Here is an 18,722-nt window from a genome sequence, read left to right as displayed (position 1 = left end):
TTTCTTGGGCCAGCAGCAGTAGCACCTACCTTGTGAAATTACCCGGTCAGAAAAGGCAGCTACAGGGTCGTAGGTGCTAAGCTGAAAGGGGGAAAGAACTGAGCAGCCTTGTAGAAATTTGAGTCATGACATGGTTAATTACACAGACCCAACAAAATAGTTAATTAACACTACAGTTGTGAAATAGGTAAAATGAATAAGGATGTTTGACACTGATATAATTGCAGGAAAGCAAAGGCTTATAAACCATAGCAGTTCACATGTACAGTTTCAGGCTAAAAAGTGAGACCCTTTTCATCTTCCGGGTCTTATTAAAAAAAAAACTCTCAGAGAGAGCAAAGATGACTGTGACTGTATCCCAGGGTACAGGCTGTTCCTTATTTCCCAGTGCTGACATACAGTCGTGACAAGGAATTATATATTGCATTCATCACGCCTGCTCTCCAGGCATGATCCCCAAATAATTAATCCTTTTAGCTTGCAGTAGCTGCCATCTGGCCAGTTTCCAATCAGCCTGGCTGGTTTTACTACGGAGTTGCCAGTTGCCTGTGCTCATGTGGGCATGGATTGCAGTTTGCTTGCCTCAGGTGCCTGGGATTTGTATTTTTTAAATTGTAAGTTTTAGATATGCCACGTGCTGCCCCAACACGGAGAACAAACCAGCCTTTGCCTCAAAGCACTTAATGTCCAGAGGGAGAAGGAGGGGGAGTTGTTGTACATAATACACAGAGCAAGAATCAAACAGACCTTTTTTGTTTGTTTTGTGTTGAAAAACTGACTCTGAATAAAAGGCTCAAACAAAATCCAGCTGTTTTTTTCTCAGTTCTCTTGATCCTACAGCACAAACAAGGCAAAGAAATTAGAAAAGGGGAGAAAATTATTTTGACACTACAAGTCTGGAGAAGGGTGATGAAACTGAATTCAGTTTAAAAGAAGAAAAACTGTCTTTGCTCCAATGTGTCTGACCTGCCTTAGGTGTGGTGGGCAACCCTGTGGGTGCAACTGATGTTCTGGAGCAGCTGTCCCACGATGGGGACATCTGGAACTCCTTGGAAGGGAATCTCTAGAATCATCCTCAGACCCCACAGGGCAGAGGATCCTCTCAGGACTTTGCAGGGACCTGTGATGAAGTTCTAACACCCATAAAGAATTAATGCCTGTACGTTTTCTGAAAATAATCTGGTTTATGAAAAGTTGAGAGTTTTACTTTAATACTCTCCCTCTTTGCTCTGCCACTGGTCCTGGATCAGGCAGAAGGTGGAGGTGACCTTGGCTCTCAAGCTGCTCCCTGCTGTGGTCAGTGTGGAGCCACATTTGCTTGCTGTTTTAGAAGAACTCTACAGCAGACCTAGCAGGTCTAGAATTCTCTGTGGATCTTTCCAGGCTATGAAACTGCTTGGATCCAAGAGAATTTGGGTAGCTGCCCAGTGGTGGCATCTACTGTACTAAAAGCCAGGGTCCTGGTTAAAGGGTACTGAGGGAATGTAAATAAAAGGAGTTATGGAGAAATGTTTCTGAAAATCTCAGGACTGGAGGAAAAAAAAACCCATATAAATGTAGCTAAATGTTTTGTGAACATACTCCCAAGTGAGTATTCTCCAGCCTCCATTACTGGAAAACCTGCTATGGTTGTCCATGGTGTAGTTCTTTTCTAAAAAGGGGCTTTTGATACAAAAACTAAGATTCTTTAGAGACCATTTGGGTGAGAAGTGAAAACAGGTGTATTTTCAAAGCTGTTTTTCTGTCTCAGACTAAAATTAGAACCTTCTTTCCTTAGGCCACCTGGCCAGTGGCTAGAAGCAAGGTACTGCTGGATAAATCAGGCTCCTGGTGACACCTGAAGAAGCCACTGTCACCAGCACAGACTCTGCTAGGGCAGGGCTACTGTGGAGAATTTCAGTAGGTAGTTCTGCCAGGATGCAAGTCAAAGATATTTCAGCCTGCTGTCTCTGGGGTACTTTATCCCTCTGTATGGGAAACAGAAAAGAAGCACCCAAAGCTTTGCTCTTCATTGCATTTTTACAATCACAGTCTCCTAGCAGCATTAATTCCCATGGGAGGAGATCAGCAAGCGTCTGTGCAGGTCTGAGTGACTGGGACAGAGCAGCTGTATCAGAATTCAGATTAACAGCTGCTTTGCCAAGGTAAGCCCCTCTCTGAAGTTTGCTTATAATTGGAATAGTTGGAGTAGGTGGATAAAGCCTCCAGATACAGCAACCTTCTTTTTTTCCTCTGAAACTTTTTGCATTTCCATTGAAAACCCTGAAACTTTTAACTTTTTAAACCTCTCAGTGGCCACCAGTCCATTACCTGAATCAGTATCAAAGCTGTTCAGCCTAAATTGTCTCAGAAACCAACTTGTGATGCTCATTTCCTTTGAATAGAAACAATTAAAGATTACTCCCTTTACACACACACACACAGAGACACTTGTACTTCAGCATGTGAAATTCCTGGTTGTTAAATCCCAAACTGCACAGCAGCACTTTATAGGTATCAGATGGGCTGTTATATAGCTGAATAACAACATTTCTCAGCTCAGGAACGCTGTTGAGTTGGGTGGATGTTGGACATCCTTGGTCTGAGTTGGCTGCAAGAGTCTTCTGTGAAAGAGATCCTTTATTTTTAAGGTTATGAAGGAACAGGGATTAAAAACTAACTATGAACATGCTAACACCACAAGAGCAACACGTTCTTCCAAACAAAGACATGAACTGGTCAGATCAGCAGTGCCATTAACTCTTTTCTCCTTCTAACACTCAGATTCCTGCTTGGTGAACCCTGTGCTGTCAAGAGACGTTTGGAAAACAGCCCTAGGATCCAGGGCTGCAGAAAGCAGCTCACAGACAGGATGGAGTTGCCACCCAGACCCTGGGGATGGCCAGGCTTGCCCATCCTTCAACCCAACATCTGATTTGTCTGCTTTCCTCCCGTGGAAAACTTTATTTTGTAGTTAAAATAACCCTCAAGGGTTAATTCTTTCTTGTTTTCATGATTCATCTCCCAAATGTGGGTGTATTACCTTGTTTTCCCTGGATGGGATACTCCCTTCTTTTTTCCCCAAGCAGAGCTTTGCTGTCATTTCAGTCCCCACTGCCATGGTTCTCACAGCAAGTTTGCTCACCTAAAAGTAAAATACTCTTTAAGGAGCAGAAATCCCTTTTCAAGAAAAGAAAAGAATAAAGAAATAGAGTTTTACAGAAGTGAAGATAAATTATATTTACAAAAAGGGCCTCACAAAAATCTGTTCAGCAGCCCAGTGGTCTTGTAGCCCAATACTTTTTTTTGTTGCTGTTGTAATATTGGCTGGAAACAACTTTAGGCTCTTAAAGCTTTAACAAGCACCTTCAAACATCTCAGTGGCTTGTCAGCCTACTTTGGTGTTACAGATTTCTTCAAAACTACTGATTTTTCTGGTAGAAAGAAGAACTGCAAGGTGCAAACCCAGCACAGCCAGAGGAGCAGGTGAGAATAGAGCTTTCACAGGTTAAGGTTTATGAACACCCGGGCTGTGAGAGAAGAAAAAAAAAAATTAAAGAAAAGTTTTGGGATGTTTTACAGTATCTAATGAGATCTCCATCTCTGCCTGAAGGTAAATGGGTCATTGCTGGATGAGGAATTTGGCTGCATTTTCACACTGTCTGACAATTGGGAAAGTGCTGTGTGCCACCCCCTCACCTTCCCAGACCTGCTCTTCTGTAAAAAATATAAATGTAGGGGTGAGAAGGGGAGGTTTTCAAACCTTCTCCTTCTCCTTTTTTGGGCAATCTCTGACAGTAATCTCAAGCAGGAGCTCCCTTCTTTCCTGAGAAGTCCCATGGAAAGCCGAACTCGTGCTTGGGAAGGAGGGGGAGCTGGAACCTCTTAGCAGCAGATGATCTGCTTTATGTTTTACATGAAGTAATGAAGGGGTATAAACAAATTACCATCGCTGTCTGGGCCTTTGGTGTGTGTTTCAGCCGGGGCTGGATTCTCCCCATAAGGACAAGCACAGGCGGAATACCCGGGCGGCAGCAGGAGCAGACAGACGTCGCCAAATCTGTGAGAGAGGGTGTGGAGCACTGAGGCAATGGGAGCAGCAGGAAAAAGCACTAAGGAAACGCTGGGGCTGGCGTGGACATACGGATTAACCAGCCAGGAGCTGAGTGTGTGTCCAGGGCTACAACCCTGGTGCAGGGTCGCTGCAAAAATGAACTGAAGTAGCGAGTGATTAATGGGGAATGTCAGATAACAGCCTGGGAATATTTATGTAACTGGCAATCCCTTGTAAATAACTCCCATTATCCTCGAATGCTGAGCTACCTTCCTTCGAGCCTAATTGAACGGACATTTAAGATGTTTAATTTAGTGTTTTCCCCATATGACCACGGGATATTTTCACCCTCTCATTCTCTGGGGGGAGGAAACTGAGTCAGCATCTTCCCTTTCTCCAAAGCGGTTCCTCCCGTTTATAAAGTGTCTGGAGGCCACAAGGAGTTTTCCCGGCAAAAATGAAGGAGCTGTTGCTACAACAAACAACTTGTTCCCTTTTTGCCTGCTTAGGCCCTCGGATACACTTTGAATATGAAGGCATGTGGTGGTGATGATGATGCAAGAGGTCACTAATAATGCTCATGCCCATTAATTACAGAAGTAAAAATAACATGTAAGTAATACGTCCTTGATCTGGTAGCCGAACTGCAATAAAGAAAAAATAACAAGAGCAAACCTCTGGTGTGAAATGTTTCAGGGTTTGGGTTTATTTTCCTCATTGTGACCCCAAAACAAACACTACTTTGTTCTGAGTCAGCAAAAAACAGGCTCAGACCAAAGACTCCGTTTCATCTTCAGGGCAAAGTTTTTCCCTACATCTTTCCTACTTGACATGTACACAGTATGAAACAACAGCTCTATCCTAAAATTAACACGCTGCCTAATTTTTAAAACATTAATACTTTTCAAAATGTTTTTCTCCCTCAATCATTTTTAAATATAATTTGTCAACCAGAGTCAAGTTTGTAAGTATTTAAATATGTAAATGATACTTATCTCTCCTATCTCCACTTTTATTATTTGTCATGTTCAAAAAATATTTTCTTCAGCTCTGACTGTTTGTTGCTCAACTTCTTGTATATAAATGTGGTGGTCTACTCCCAGAACAGAGTGTCCCTGGGTAGGAAACAAAATAGGAGGTCTGGCCTTGCTTCCCTACACCAAATAATTTCACCCCAAGACCTAACCTTATTAGACAATATGTGGAACTCATCTGATGCAAAAGAAAGAGAAGGGAAAAAATAAAGTTAGGGCTTTTTTTTTAAAGTTTTCCCTATGAAAAACTGTTGAAAATAATATATTGGATGCTTTGAGGGTTTTCAATCAAACACAGAAAATCATACCCTGAATGCTGACCTTTCAGGGAAGCATTGGTAATAACAAAGCGCTTTTTGCACAACTGACATTTTGGGCCAAAGGAAGTGTTTTGTTTGGTTTTGTTTTGTTGAGTTTTTCTTTCCTTTTTTTAAAAAAATCAGTTGAAGAAAGTGTGGAGGTTTGATGACCAGTTACAAATATTACTCTTCAAAATTTCCATCAAGGCAACCAGATCAGTGCTTTACAGGCCACAAATCCCATTATTGCTCCCAACCTCAGGCCTTGGACAGCAGAGGTAAAGCGGAAATCCCAGAGGAAGGTGCTCACTCTGTTGCAGGCAGTTCAGAGAGAGAGTCACAGGCTGAGAGAGCATTTGAGTGTTGGGCTCTGAGGAAAAGTGAATTGATTGCAGTGACTGGAATTTTGGGTTTTGTAGAGAGATTGGGAAGCCTCTGAGGCTTGGGAAGGTGCAGGAGCCCAGTGCTGACACTTTGGAAGTTTGTGCACGTTGGGCTGCCTCTGTCTTGAAGAATTTCCCATCCCACCAGAGCAAGAGTGCAAAGGGGAGCTAGAAAAATACAAATGGGAGGTGCAGACGAGAGGGGGTGGAAGGCAGGATCTGTGTCAGACTGGCAGGAGCGAGGCCAGCCGCGGTAAGAAGTGGGTGCTCCGTAAATTCCCCGTAGATGCGTTTTGGATGGGTTAATAGCTTGACTCAGCACAGAGGACAGACAGATTTCCTTCTGCAGCACAGCTTACGAGCACAGACCAAGCTTTTGATTCACACTTTGAGTGGGTTAGTTTCACAAGTCTTCTAGTGAGCCTTTGAAATTGGATAAGAGCAAAACCATAGTAAAAAGGGCTTCTTGCATTTCTGAGCACATAACTGCTGCTGTTTCATTATGATCTAATGTTTCATTGACCAAACCGTGGCTTGGGAAATAGCAGAGACGTGGTAAAATACGATCCCTGAATGACTGATATGTCGGGAAGAGGGGAAAAAAGCGACAACTGTGAAGCAAAAAACCTGGTATTTTTATAATTAAAGTGTGACCTTTTCCCTTTAAATTTATTACTGCTCTGAACCTGAAACTACCAAAAACTAAACAGTAGCAAGCACAGCGCCTGGGTGCCCCAGGAATGGAAATGTGATACCAAATCCCTCATCCCACGCTGATTTAGTCCAGGCTATAAATCTGGGCTCTTCATAGGTGGGATATTCTTGGCCACCTCTCAGGCAGCCCTTGAAGATGCTGAGAATGGAGCAGATAAACTGGATGGGCCACTCGGATGTGGCCCATCTGCACAAAGGACTGTCCAAACTTTAGGAAAATTCAAACCTTTTCTGCTTCTGAGTCGTTTGTGGTGGCCTGTTTCGCAATGGGGACTGCCACCAGATACCCCAGTATGGACAGCTTAAATGCAGTCCAGAAAACCTACCCACTGCACCTCTGACTTTTTAAACAACAGAAAGCTGAAACTCTTTGCAAAGGACAGATGAGGTCAGGAGAGCTGGAAAGTGGCTGTTTTGTGATGCCATTTTACTGCTAAATGCCCCTGTCTCTGGAAAAGCAGTAGCTGGCTCCGTGAGCAAGGCACACATTCCTCTAGATAAGCTGAGAAAATAATCTTCCTGAAACCTGGCCAAACACATTACAACTACTGCCTCGGTTGGTGTTTTAAAAGCTACCTGTATTTAAAACTTTCATGCAATGCCTTCACAGAGCAAGATCCACCTGCAGCTGTGCCACCCAAGAGGGGGGAGCTGCAGGACGAAAACAAAAGCTACATGAATTTCCAGCCCTCATGACCATGGCTGGGAAGTTTAGAAATTTGATAGCACGCACTTCAAGGGCTCAGAAGGTGGGAAGCAAGGAGATGATCTGTTTGTCATCTTCTAATATTTCCTAGCTTTTAAACCAACAAGGAGCCTTGCTTATGATTTTGCAGAGCTGTCCAGCTGTTTTAAACTCTATGACGAGCTTCAGAAAGCGGCTGAACCCGCCAACAAACTTCACATATCTGAAGAAATAATGAAATAAATCAAAAGCCTGCCCCTAATGCCCAGGTTGAGGCAAAATAACGTTTAAAAAAAAAAAAAAAGTCTGCAAGACTGAAGTAATGGGTACAGGAATCTTGTTGTTGTTTTTTTGTTCCTACGCACATGCCTTTGGTGTGAGGTAGTGTTTGTACTTCGCTCACGGTGGCTGGGAACGTCACTGTCTGGCACCGTGCAGGTAATGAATTCAGGGCAGCTTACAGGTGGTGGCACAAGGCTGCGCTTGTTTTTCTTCCCTTTTTGATTAAGGGTGTTCATTCTGCCACCAAGGTCATGGCGTGTGGGAGAGGGAGAAAAATGAAAGGGGGAAAGAATGGGCAGTGAGAGGTGGGAATTAAGGAGTTCTGGAAAGTGAGTGAAGCACGGTGCCTGCTGGAGGAGCTGACTTGGTGCCTGGGGAACTCAGGAGCCCTCCCTGCCAAAAGCCAGGTGCTCTCAGACCTTGGAGGATGGAGGCTTTCGGGGTGGTGAGGGGAAGAGCCAGGAATGTAGGTACATGGTGTGGCCATGGGCTGGGCTCCACTTGTGTTTCCTGGCTGCTCTTTGCATTCAAAATTGGGGTATCAGATCACAGAATCACACAATATTCTGAGTTGGAAGGGACGCACGAGGATCAGCAAGTCCAAATTGTAAATGAATGGCCCATATGGGGATCAAGGCCACGTGAAGCTCATCAGAACTAACCCAGGTGGGGTGCAGAGCTGGGCTCAGTGACTGTGCTATTGCCCCCACCCCATTTACAGCCCTCACCTGTGGCTCCCTGTGACACGGGACTTCATACTTCAGTGTCTGAAACTTGTAAGCTGTATGTGCAGTTTTTCACATTTTTTCCTCACAAATAGAAATTTATTTTCTTGATAGATACTCTATTGGAATTTGGAAGGTCATTCTTACTGAGATTTGTGTCTATGGTTGAGCTTGGGGGAAAGGGAGGAAATTTTGCTCAAAGAGAGTAAAAAAAGCACTCTACTTTTTCACTAGTTGTTGACAAAATCCAGAAAGTTTCCTTTAATCCAAAAGGTGCTCATGATTTCACAGCAGTTTCCTTGTTAACAAATGGCTGGCTTCCTGCATGGGTTTTGTTGTGCTGAATTTATTTGTTTAAAGAGTACACACCATGAAAGAAACATAGGAAGCTGAGGACACTTTACCATTAAAGAAATGCCACCTAACTGAAAGGGAAGTAGTTTTCAGTCAGGCTAAAGTTTACTACACTTTAATTAACGTGGTCAAATGTAACTCAAGCAGCAGAAACTGCTGGGGCAAAAGGACAAACTAACCTGGCCCATGTGGGAAGGATTCAGCTCCTTTGCTGCTGCTGTTGAAGCCCTTGGGAGCTGTCTCAAGCCACGTTGCTTAAAGGTTTTTTTGCAGGCTAACTACTAACAAAATGTAAAGAGGAACCTGGAGCATTCCTGATAATTTCAAGGTAAAACAAACAAGTGGTTTAATAAGCAAACAGAAAAAATTTAACCTTTCAGGGCTATATCATAAATAATAAAAATATTATTCCTTCACTCAAGTCTCAACACTATCTTAATTTTTCTGCCAGCATTTGCTTTTCTTTTCATGGCTAGGACTCACAGAGTCACCTGGAAAGATTAGACATGACTTGTACACAAATGAATAAGAAATTATTGGCCATGGGGACCACTAAAGAGTACCTAGACAGCCCTTCCCTCCTCACATCTCTCTTCCACAAATCCATGCTCTGGCAGATGAAAACACCTCAGCTCAGGAGCCAAAAATGCTCTGAGCTTCCAGAAAGGCAGGCTAAAGAGAGCAAGTCTTCAGTCCCAGTGGGGATCCTAGGATGGGGATGATGCTCCATGCTACAGGAAAAGGAAGGGGCCCTATCCTCTCTCCAGTCTCACCTTCAGGGTAGCAGGAGGGCTTTCTTCCTTTATTCTACATCCAATAACCAGCTTGACCTTAAGTAGAGAACAAGAGAAAAAAAAACGTGGAGATGTGCATGTCTTGCAGCCCCACATCCTCTCTTGATCTGTATTCCCCCATGCGAGGAGGTGGGGCAGGGAAGGGTCTTGGGAAGAAAGGTGTTTTCCAGGCTGTTGTAGCCAGTCGTCAGAAACATGTGATGATTTAAACTGCAAACATCAGGTGCTCACAAATACAATCAAGGAATGGTATACCTTTCTTTGCTTGAAACCTGGAGGGAGGATAAAAAAATTGTGTCCAGGAGAGGTTTTATAAAGCGCAGATCATTTGTGTACAACATGCTGGAGATTTAGGGTCTTCACTTTTTATGAGACTTGCAATATTTGGTGGTTTTGGTCACTGAAATGAGAGAAGCCTGCTCTGGAATTGTCAGTATTTCTGCTTCCTCTCTGTTCAAAACTGGAAAGGTATGTGGAGGAGAAAAAAAAAAAAGAGATTAAAGGTGAAACAACACAGGGCAGGATGAGAGAGGATCATTAAAGTTTTGGGTGTAGTTTCAGGTTGTTTTTTATTTTATCTGAACCAGTTGTCCCACCCCTAATTACAAAGGTATTAACACATTCCTGGGTGTGGTCACTTGAAATTCTTAAGTGGGCAAAAATTTTCAGCTCTGCAATATGCCTAAACTGTGTATCAGCAGACCACTTTAAATGGTCTGGTGTGGTCCTGCCAGCTTCTTCACCTGCTTCTGACCCCGTGTTTGTTGTAGCTTTGGCACAGAAATGGTCACGTCATTGCTTTTTACTGAGCCCGAGCCTTAGTCAGCACCTCAGTGGGCCCTGATCTCCAGCCACAGCTCAGATGCTCAGATAAAGCTCTCCAGCTCCTACACAGCCCCACAGAAGGAGCAAAGGGATCAGAGCAGTTCCCACTGCATTTTCACTGAGATTCTGCAGGGTTTGTTTACCTCAGGTTGCACTGCTGGTGGTGTTTTCCATCTTCTTGTTGGTGGGTTTTTCTCAAGGCAGGTGAAAGCATCAGCTCACAGAGGAGGTGGTGCAGTGAGACACTCTGGCTAACCAGGGGCTTTTATCTTGTGTCTTGGGACCTGCTGCAAATCACAGTTCATGTGAGACACCAGTTACAGCACAGGAGTGCACAAAGCCTACTCTGTGGGAGCTCGTTAGCCACCAGCAGACTAATCTGACTCCAAAACAGAGATTCTGCCTCTTCTGACTCCACACAGAGCAGGAACATCTGGAAAACTTTCCCAACAAGCCCACATAACCTGCTGCTTTTAAAAATTCTGCTTGTTTCCAAATATATGGATATTTAAAATTTACTGTTAACATACAGACATTCAGTGGAACTGGACTGAAAGTCAAGAACAACTAATGCATCATCCAACAGCACAAGCTCCATGGCTGGTTCATACAGGATGCGTACAGGAAGCCTCAAAAATTCAGGCTCTGCATTTGTTCTGCTGAGCATCCCAAACTTAGATTGGATATTATGAAAAATTTCACCACAAAAAGGGTTCTCAAGCATTGCAAAGGGTTGCCCAAGGTAGTGGTGGTCACCATCTCTGAAGGTATTTAAAAGATATGTAGATGTGGAACCTTGTTTAGCGGTCGCCTTGGCAGTGCTGGGATAAAGGATGGATTCAATGATCCTAAGGGTCTTTTCCAACTTAAACAATTCTATCATTTTATGATTCTGTACTGCAGTGCTGTGTGGGAAGTCTCTGGGGGAACTCCAGGTTCGTCAGAGGTGTAGCTGTGTCAACACAATGTGAATATTAGGTCAAACCAGTACTAAACCAGTACTAAACCAAGCATTTACACCCTCAAAGCAAAGCCCAACTGCATGGCTCAGGTCTGAGTTGAGCTCATATAGTTTGAGCAAAAACCCCAACAGCTTTGCAGCTAAAAGCCTGGAGGGTGAGCAGGGTGGAGAGCAGACTTGGACAGTCTCAATTCCATATTCAGAGGGGCAGGGATGAAATCCCACCCCAGTGACAGAGCTACACTTGTGCCAGAGGGGATGGGAACCCTCATCTTTGATTAAGTGGAGGTTTTAAGTTGTCATGCAAAGTGAAACGTCAGCAGGAGAAACTGAGCTGTGCCCTACTTGCTCCCTTTGCTCCTGACTGTCATCTCATACGTTCAGGACAGTCATCTAAAGGACACAAGGTGCAGGGTCAGGCTCTTTTGCATGGAGAAAGGGAAAATATCAGATCTCCTGCGCTTCAGATAAATGATGTGACTGCTGGGCCATTAGATAAGGGAGCACATCTGCTCCTCAAGCATCCCAGGAAACGAGTTCTTCACTGCCTTCGTGCCATAGAAGAAAAATATTTTACCTGGGACAGATGCAATATTGATGTCCAGCATCCAGCAATTTTTCTGGTTTATTGTGTTGCAGGAAAACTGAAAACACAATGGGGTCTGAACACTTTCCTCCACTTTTTTTTCCTGGTCATCAGAGGAGGGGAAAAGTGTTCATTCACACTTTTAAAAGGTAGATAGGTAGTCTTATGCTCTAGGTGCTAAATAAAAAATCCTGTAGAAATTCTAAAAAGAATATCAAAGAAAATCAAAGAATAAGTGAAACTTGTTGCTTTCTTTATTCAACTTCTCCCTACATTTTCTATTCCAAGCTGTTTGTATTAGTTAAATTCTGCAAGCTTACAACTTGTTTTTCAAGGTTATGCTTTGAATACTTGGTGCCAAACACCTGATAATTTAGACCTGTGATTGAGACTGGCGTCATTAAGCAGAGGTACTGGGCTCAAGGTTGCACTGTGCTTTACACAGACCTATAAAAAAAATCTGACAGGTGGGAGGGTTTCAGGCTGCCTAGAGGTGCTCCAATTTGCTGCTTTCAAAATGCTTGATGGTGATTTTTATTCAAGAAAATAATTTGCATGAGTTTCTTCTATGAAAGACAAGGGACAGCAACATAATAAAGGAGACAGAAACATGGACAGCTCATTGTGGTAAACTCCTTGCTATTAAAATAAATAAAAAGGTCTGAGGTTTGTGGGACTCAACACTTCACAAGATTATTCTGGCAAAAGGCTCACCAAGAACAGCATATTAGAAAACCCAGAGCTCTTTCTTGTTATGGCAACAAGAACAGCAACACGTGAATTCAAGCTCCAGATAAACCAGGAAGGTTATCTTTCTTTTAAAAGCCATCCTTGCCGTAGATCACAGAATCACAGAATCATTAAGGTTGGAAAATACCTCTGAGATCTTCGAGTCCAGCCTGTGCTTGATCACCACTTTGTCACCTGGCCCAGAGCACTGAGTGCCACATCCAGTTGTTCCTTGGACATCTCCAGGGATGGGGACTCCAAGCCTCCCTGGGCAGCCCCTTCCCAGGCTGGAAATTGCCAAGGTTGAATGATACAATGCTTGCCTGGCCAGTGAGAACTCTGTTCACCAGAAGTGTTCAAGGTGTACAAATAACATTATCAAATGGATGAAGGTCAGGATAGAGTAGATGATAGTGGGGGAGGTCCTGGCTAAAACAGGTTCTGGGAAGTGTTGAGTCCAGACACTTGAAAGCCTTCCTGTGGAACCAACCAACGCCTGGCCTGATGAGTTCAACAAGATCTGCCTGCTTTGTGTCCTCCCAAGGGCACCCAAAGGCTGCTTCCCAAGGCCCTCAGCTGGAATCCAGCCCTACATCCACACACCTGCTCTCCTAAGGAGCCAGAACCATTAAGGGATGGATTTGGCAGGACAGTTGCTGTCTAAAGCACACCACCACATTTCCCTTAGAGCAGCACAGAGGTTTCAGCTGCAGTGCTCTTCTTCCTGCCCTCTTGCTGTGTCCTGCATTTCAATCCAGGGAAGGAAGTCCCTAGGGATGAGGACAGGGGAGAGCCCAGTCCTGTTCAAAAGCTCCCCCTCCTCTCTCTTACCAGCTGTTTTCTACATCCTTTCCATGGGCTTTGTCCTGCCTTCACCCAGTTCTGGGAGAGGATGCAGTGCAAGGAGTTCCCAAAGCTCTGGGGCTCTGCCATGCCCGCGAGTCCCGCTGCTCTCCCAGTGACGTACCAGGGCACGTCAGACAGCTCAGCCTGCCACTGCTTTCCTCCCCAAAGGTTATTCAGCAGCACAGAGGGATTTCCTTAAATGACTGCTACAAGTCTCAATTAGCAGCTTCTGAAGCATGAAGGGCTTTTTTCCGCTCCTTTCTGAAGGGGGGATTTGTGTTACTGTCAGCAAGGTCAGAGCCTCCATCCTTTCCCAGCAGAACTTGTGACTCTGCCCAGCCTCCTCCCAAACCAAGGAGACACAGATCTGTCAACTGCAAATTTTTCCAAGGAAAGCCTAGATACAGCAAAAGGTGACCCTGAGGACAATTCTCTCGTTGTGTATGCTTTCTTTTTAATCAAACCAATGTGATTCAGCCTCTTACAGGGACTGCAGGTGGGGTTTGCAGCAGTCACTCTGGGCTCCCGTTATCGTCAGGGAGGAGAAGCAGGATTTTCCATGGTGTGAGTCATCTGATCTCTGTCAGACCTCTACATGAGGATGAGACAAACTGTGTCCCAGAAATGCCCCCTTCTCCCCTCTTTCCAGAAGCAGCCAACTCAGCTGTAAATGTCCTCTTTTGGTGTTTGCTTTCAATTTGTTCCCAAACACAGATGCTTTCAAAGAAAATAGGATTTTTCCTCTCTTTCTCTTTCCTTTCCCTTATTTAAAAATCACTTCTCATCTACTGTTGCTTGGAAAATCTCTGGGTCACCTGTTGGATTCCAGCCTATGAAATTTATGGGATTAACTCTCTGCCTTTTTCCCCCTCCTGTTGTGGTATGGGAACCCCAAATCCAGGTGACTGGTTGCCATTTGGTTGCATGGCATTCTTTGGAGAAACAGGTATTTGAGCCTTGCTACAACAGCTATGTTTCAGTTGGGAAAAAGAAAATCTTGTTTGCCTTGAAGGATTTTGCCTCATTGAATACGTAATTGTGTTCTGTTACAAATTGGGGCACTGTACAAAAATAAATTGCCACTGTTGGCAGTCAGTCTGTTCCTTCTCATCCCCATCTCTGTGGCAGACAGCTGGATCCTTGCTGGGAGCCTGGTGAGCTTTAGGACAGGGTTTCCACCTTGTATTTACACATTATTATGTCCATGATTTAGTGCTGACCCTAACCCATGAGCTTCTCATGAGCTGAACCTTAATCAGAGGCTACTCGTGAGCTGGGCATGTTTTGGGAGCTGTTGAATGAGGACCACCATGCAACTCCTCTTTTCCTCACTGCTTATTGCTGTCAGTGTTTCTACTCCCCACGGGTGCTGGGAAAGGCATGTCCTTGCTCTCAGTCAGGAATGATATCACCTGCCCTTAGCAATGTTATTCCCTTTCCTGCTGAGCTTAGGCAATGCTCTAACATGCCTAAACAGTGCATCCACAACAAGGAATGGCATCATCTTGCTTTCAAAACAAACCTGTGGTGGGTGGAATTAGCTATGCCAAATGATGCTGGGCTGATTGATAAAGATCAGCCAAGAAATTTCTTCAGCTCTTCTGTCATTCACCTCTGGTCACCCTTGTTTTAGAGAGGGTAGGAGCTGGTTGTGCTCTGGCTTCACACTGCTGAGGCAAAGGAGAAGCACTGGTGTTTCCATGTTTTTTTAGTCCAATGTTAATTTAAATGGATAATGAACCAGGGGGGAAAAAAGGGGGCATTTCTACATCACCTGATGTGATTGTGCCTAATCTGTCTACTCAGTCTACCTTTGTGTCTGCCCTTAATGCAAATCTATCTGCTCCTGTGAACAACAAAAAACCACAGAACACCTACCTGTAGCCTGTCCTGTGTACATTCAGACACAATATTTCCTTCCTAAGCTGAAAAAATGTCTGAGTAAAGGGAAGAGCATTTGCTTTGTGTACAGTTTGCATGAGTTTTGCTGCCTGATCTTGTATGTGTGTCCAGTTTTTCAGAAATATGTGACTAATTTCAAAGACACTGTCAGCTCATCACACCACTGCCTGGGTGGTATGGAACACCAGGAATGAGTACACACCTGGGATATGGGGTGTGGTTTTCTCTCCCTTTTGTGGAAAACCCACTCAAATTGTGAAGCTTGCAAAGAGAAGCCAGAAGGATGAGGAGAGGAATCTGGGCAAGAAGATGGTAAGTGACATCTGTAAAGGGAGCAGAGTGAGGCCTGGGAGACTGCAGGGGAGATTAGGAACATGAGCAGGGCAGGAAAGAACACAGGGATTAGGAGGATAGCTCAGGAAAGCCAGGCAGAATGGCTGGTCTGACTGTGAGCAGGATGGAGGAGGGGTGCCTAGGAAAGGTGTGGAGTTGGGATCACTGGGACAGAGCTGAGGTTTTCCCTGAGATTTTGAGAGATGAACCTGAGGATGGATGAGGACCAAGACTGCAGAGTGCAGAGGTTGCCCAAGGAAGCAGAGATATACTGGTGTTCAGTGGCACAAGGGTGACAGAGCCCAGTGATTGCAGAAAGCCTGGCTTGTCTTCTTATTAAAATAACAGGAGCTGGTTTGGGCATGCCTCTGAATTGAGTGGCTATTCCTCAGCTTGTGAGACCTTAGATGGCAGAGGGAGTCAGTGCAGGCAGCTCCAAGGCTGATGGATCCGGCTCAGGAAAGGATGTCTGGAATGGTGACGACTTTGGCTCATCTCAGGAGAGAACAGCCAGGGAGCTAAGAGGGAGAGAAAGATGGGGCTGAAACAAAGATGTGTGCTGACCTCTCATTCTTCTTCCCAGCTCCAGGATGTCAAACCAGCAGAGAGCATGAAGAAAAGCATGTAATGCCCTGAGAAAATAGCACTCCTGGGCACAACACAGCCTCCTGAGAAATGCTGTCCAGTTTCATTTTTCGGTTGTGTATAGCTCTGTACCCAAGAGTATGAAATACATGTAAGTGTATCTTACAGTGTATCTAACAGGTATCTTAAAATACATATAAATGCATTAATTCCCTTGAAGGAAGCACTCAGAATGTCAAACATCTTTTGTCCAGGATCATGTTTTAGTAACAGATCTCTGTTGCAACCTATTCTGCAAAGCACTTGTTAAGATGCTAAAAAGTGGCTGAAGCCCAGAAGTTATCAGGTGTTCCTTTAGTTTGGCTACAAGTGGAAGCACTGGGATTTACCTAGCAGACATGCTGTGGGGTTTTTTATTCAGCTGAATTTGGTGGTTTCTGTCCTTAAAGATACTCAGCACTGGGAAGGCTCAGGCTCTGAGAGCTTCACACTCCCAGTCTGAGTGCCAAAAATGAAATATCCATTCATTTTCTCTCTTGCTGGTTTCCCACATTTAAATGGACTTTTGTCAAGCTGGACAAGCCCCCATTGCACATGCCCTGATACATTAATGATGGAGAATTTGGGAAAAGCTGTGAAATAATAATTTTCTGACACACAAAGCCCAGTGTTAGTGGATACAGAACAGGTCAGAGACCAAGCAGCAGCTCACTGCCCACCTTGTGAGGTGAGTGAGTAATACACTGTGGAGCAGGCAATTAAGAGAGTATTTCCCAACACAGACACACGAGGGTGATGAAGAAAGGCTGCACAGGTGCCCTTAATCACAGCATTTCCTAACTTTGGACTCTGCACCTCCACAAACATTGTTTTTAGGGGTGCACTTCATGCTGTGGGGAGCTGATTCTGAAGAACACAGGTCAGCTGTATGAGCAAGATTTGTGTGGTGCGAGAGCAGGCTTTGCACAAAAGACCACTCTGCAGGCACTGGTTAAGGAGCTGATAATTTCCATAGAAACACCTCGCATCAGGGAGGTGAGCTAAGGAAAGAACTTGCTTTTAAAGAAGAGGGACCCCTCTTCCTGTGGTCTTTTCGTCTGTCAGAGTCCTGAGGGTCTGTAGTTGTTTAACCCCAGCCAGCAGCTCAGCCCCACACAGCTGCCTCATTTACTCCCCACAGTGGGCTGGGGAAAAAAATTGGAAGGGTAAAAGTGAAAAAAAAAAATGGGTTGAGATAAAGGCATTTTAACAGGTAAAGCAAAAGCTGTGCATTTCAGAAAAGCAAAACATGGAATTTATTCCCCACTTGCCATGGCAGGAGTTCAGCCATCCCCAGGGCAGCAGGGTTTCATCACAGGTAACAGTGACTTGGGAAGACAAATTAACCACTCCAAACATCTCCCCCCTTCCATCTTCTCCCCCAGTTCTCCATGCTGAGCGTGACCCCATGTGGTGTGGGACATCCCTGTGGTTGTGGCTGTGTCCTCTCCCCTCTCCTCCCTGGGCTGAGGGGCAGAAAAGGCCTCGGCTCTGTGTGAGAGCTGCTCAAACAGTCCTGTGCTGTCACCACTGCCTCCAGCACAAACCCAAAACACAGCCCCACACTGCAGAGAAAATCAGCTCTGCCCCAGCCCAAACCAGCCCAGGGCTCTTCATAATCCTTGACAGCCCTGACCAGTCTCACCAGGAGCTCCCCCCACACCCTGGCCATGGGTTCTGGAGCCTCATTTCAGCCCCACCTGGGGCTTCTAGTCCCCTCCTGGCCTGAGGTTTAGGTGTGGCTGTCTCCAGCCCTGCCTCTTGGACACCCTGAGCTCTGTGCTGTAGGCATCCTGTCTCCAGCCCTGCCCTCAGCCTTGTCTCCTTCAGCTCTTGGGTGGATCCTGATCCTGCCCCATCCCCTCACTCTGCTCGGGGCTGTCCATGGACCCCCAGAGCCCCCCAGGTCTGTCTGCCATGTGTGGATCCTGCAGGATGGTACCAAGGTCGTGGACAGTGCTGGGGTCACCCGTGCACCCACCTGTCTGCCCCCTTCTCTGCATCCTGATGTCCTCCACCGAAATGGGAAGTGGCACAAAACTCCGCCAAGTCTTTTTGTGGGCTCTTCATCCTCAAGCTTGTCCTGGTACCCTCAGAGGAAACATTTTCATGAAGGTTGGGAAAGCTGGGATGCCAGGAAAAGACCAAGGAACCCTTCCCTGGAGGTGTCCAAGGCCAGGTGGCCAGGGCTCTGAACAGCCTCTGTTAGTGGAGGTGTCCCTGCCCATGGCAGGGGGTTGGAACAAGGTGATCTTTAAGGTCTCTTCCAACCCAAAATATCCTTTGATTCTCTGCTGGCTGGATGATGATCCAGCCCCTTGCTTTGCCATCTTCTCAAAGTTGTCCGTCAGAGGCCAGGAGAGCTGCTGGGCTGCCTGGGGAGGTGGATCAGGCAGGCCATGCACAGTGCCTGCCTGTGTGCCAGTGTTCCAGCTCACTGGGCATGACACCCAGGGTCAATGTGCAGCCTGGGCTGAGGGCTCCAGATGACACTCCCAGTAAACATCCCCCCCAAAACTCCTGTGTAACCTGGGCTGAGGGCTCCAGATGACACTCCCAGTAAACATCCACCCCAAAACTCCCTGTGTAACCTGGGCTGAGGGCTCCAGATGA

The 18,722-nt window shown here is 45.4% G+C and overlaps 1 long non-coding RNA gene across 1 annotated transcript; it reads right to left on the bottom strand.

The window, feature by feature from the left end:
- Window positions 1-8,649: 8,649 nt before the first annotated feature.
- LOC135292822 (uncharacterized) lies at window positions 8,650-18,482 on the bottom strand. The gene is made up of 3 exons (XR_010354995.1): window positions 18,091-18,482; window positions 10,272-10,415; window positions 8,650-9,763 (listed from the first exon to the last, which is right to left on the bottom strand). It is a non-coding gene; the product is annotated as an uncharacterized LOC135292822 (long non-coding RNA).
- Window positions 18,483-18,722: the final 240 nt, after the last annotated feature.

Source organism: Passer domesticus, chromosome 2 (assembly GCF_036417665.1).
Source record: "Passer domesticus isolate bPasDom1 chromosome 2, bPasDom1.hap1, whole genome shotgun sequence".
Lineage (NCBI taxonomy): Eukaryota > Metazoa > Chordata > Aves > Passeriformes > Passeridae > Passer > Passer domesticus.
This window is presented reverse-complemented; position numbering and strand designations above follow the sequence as displayed.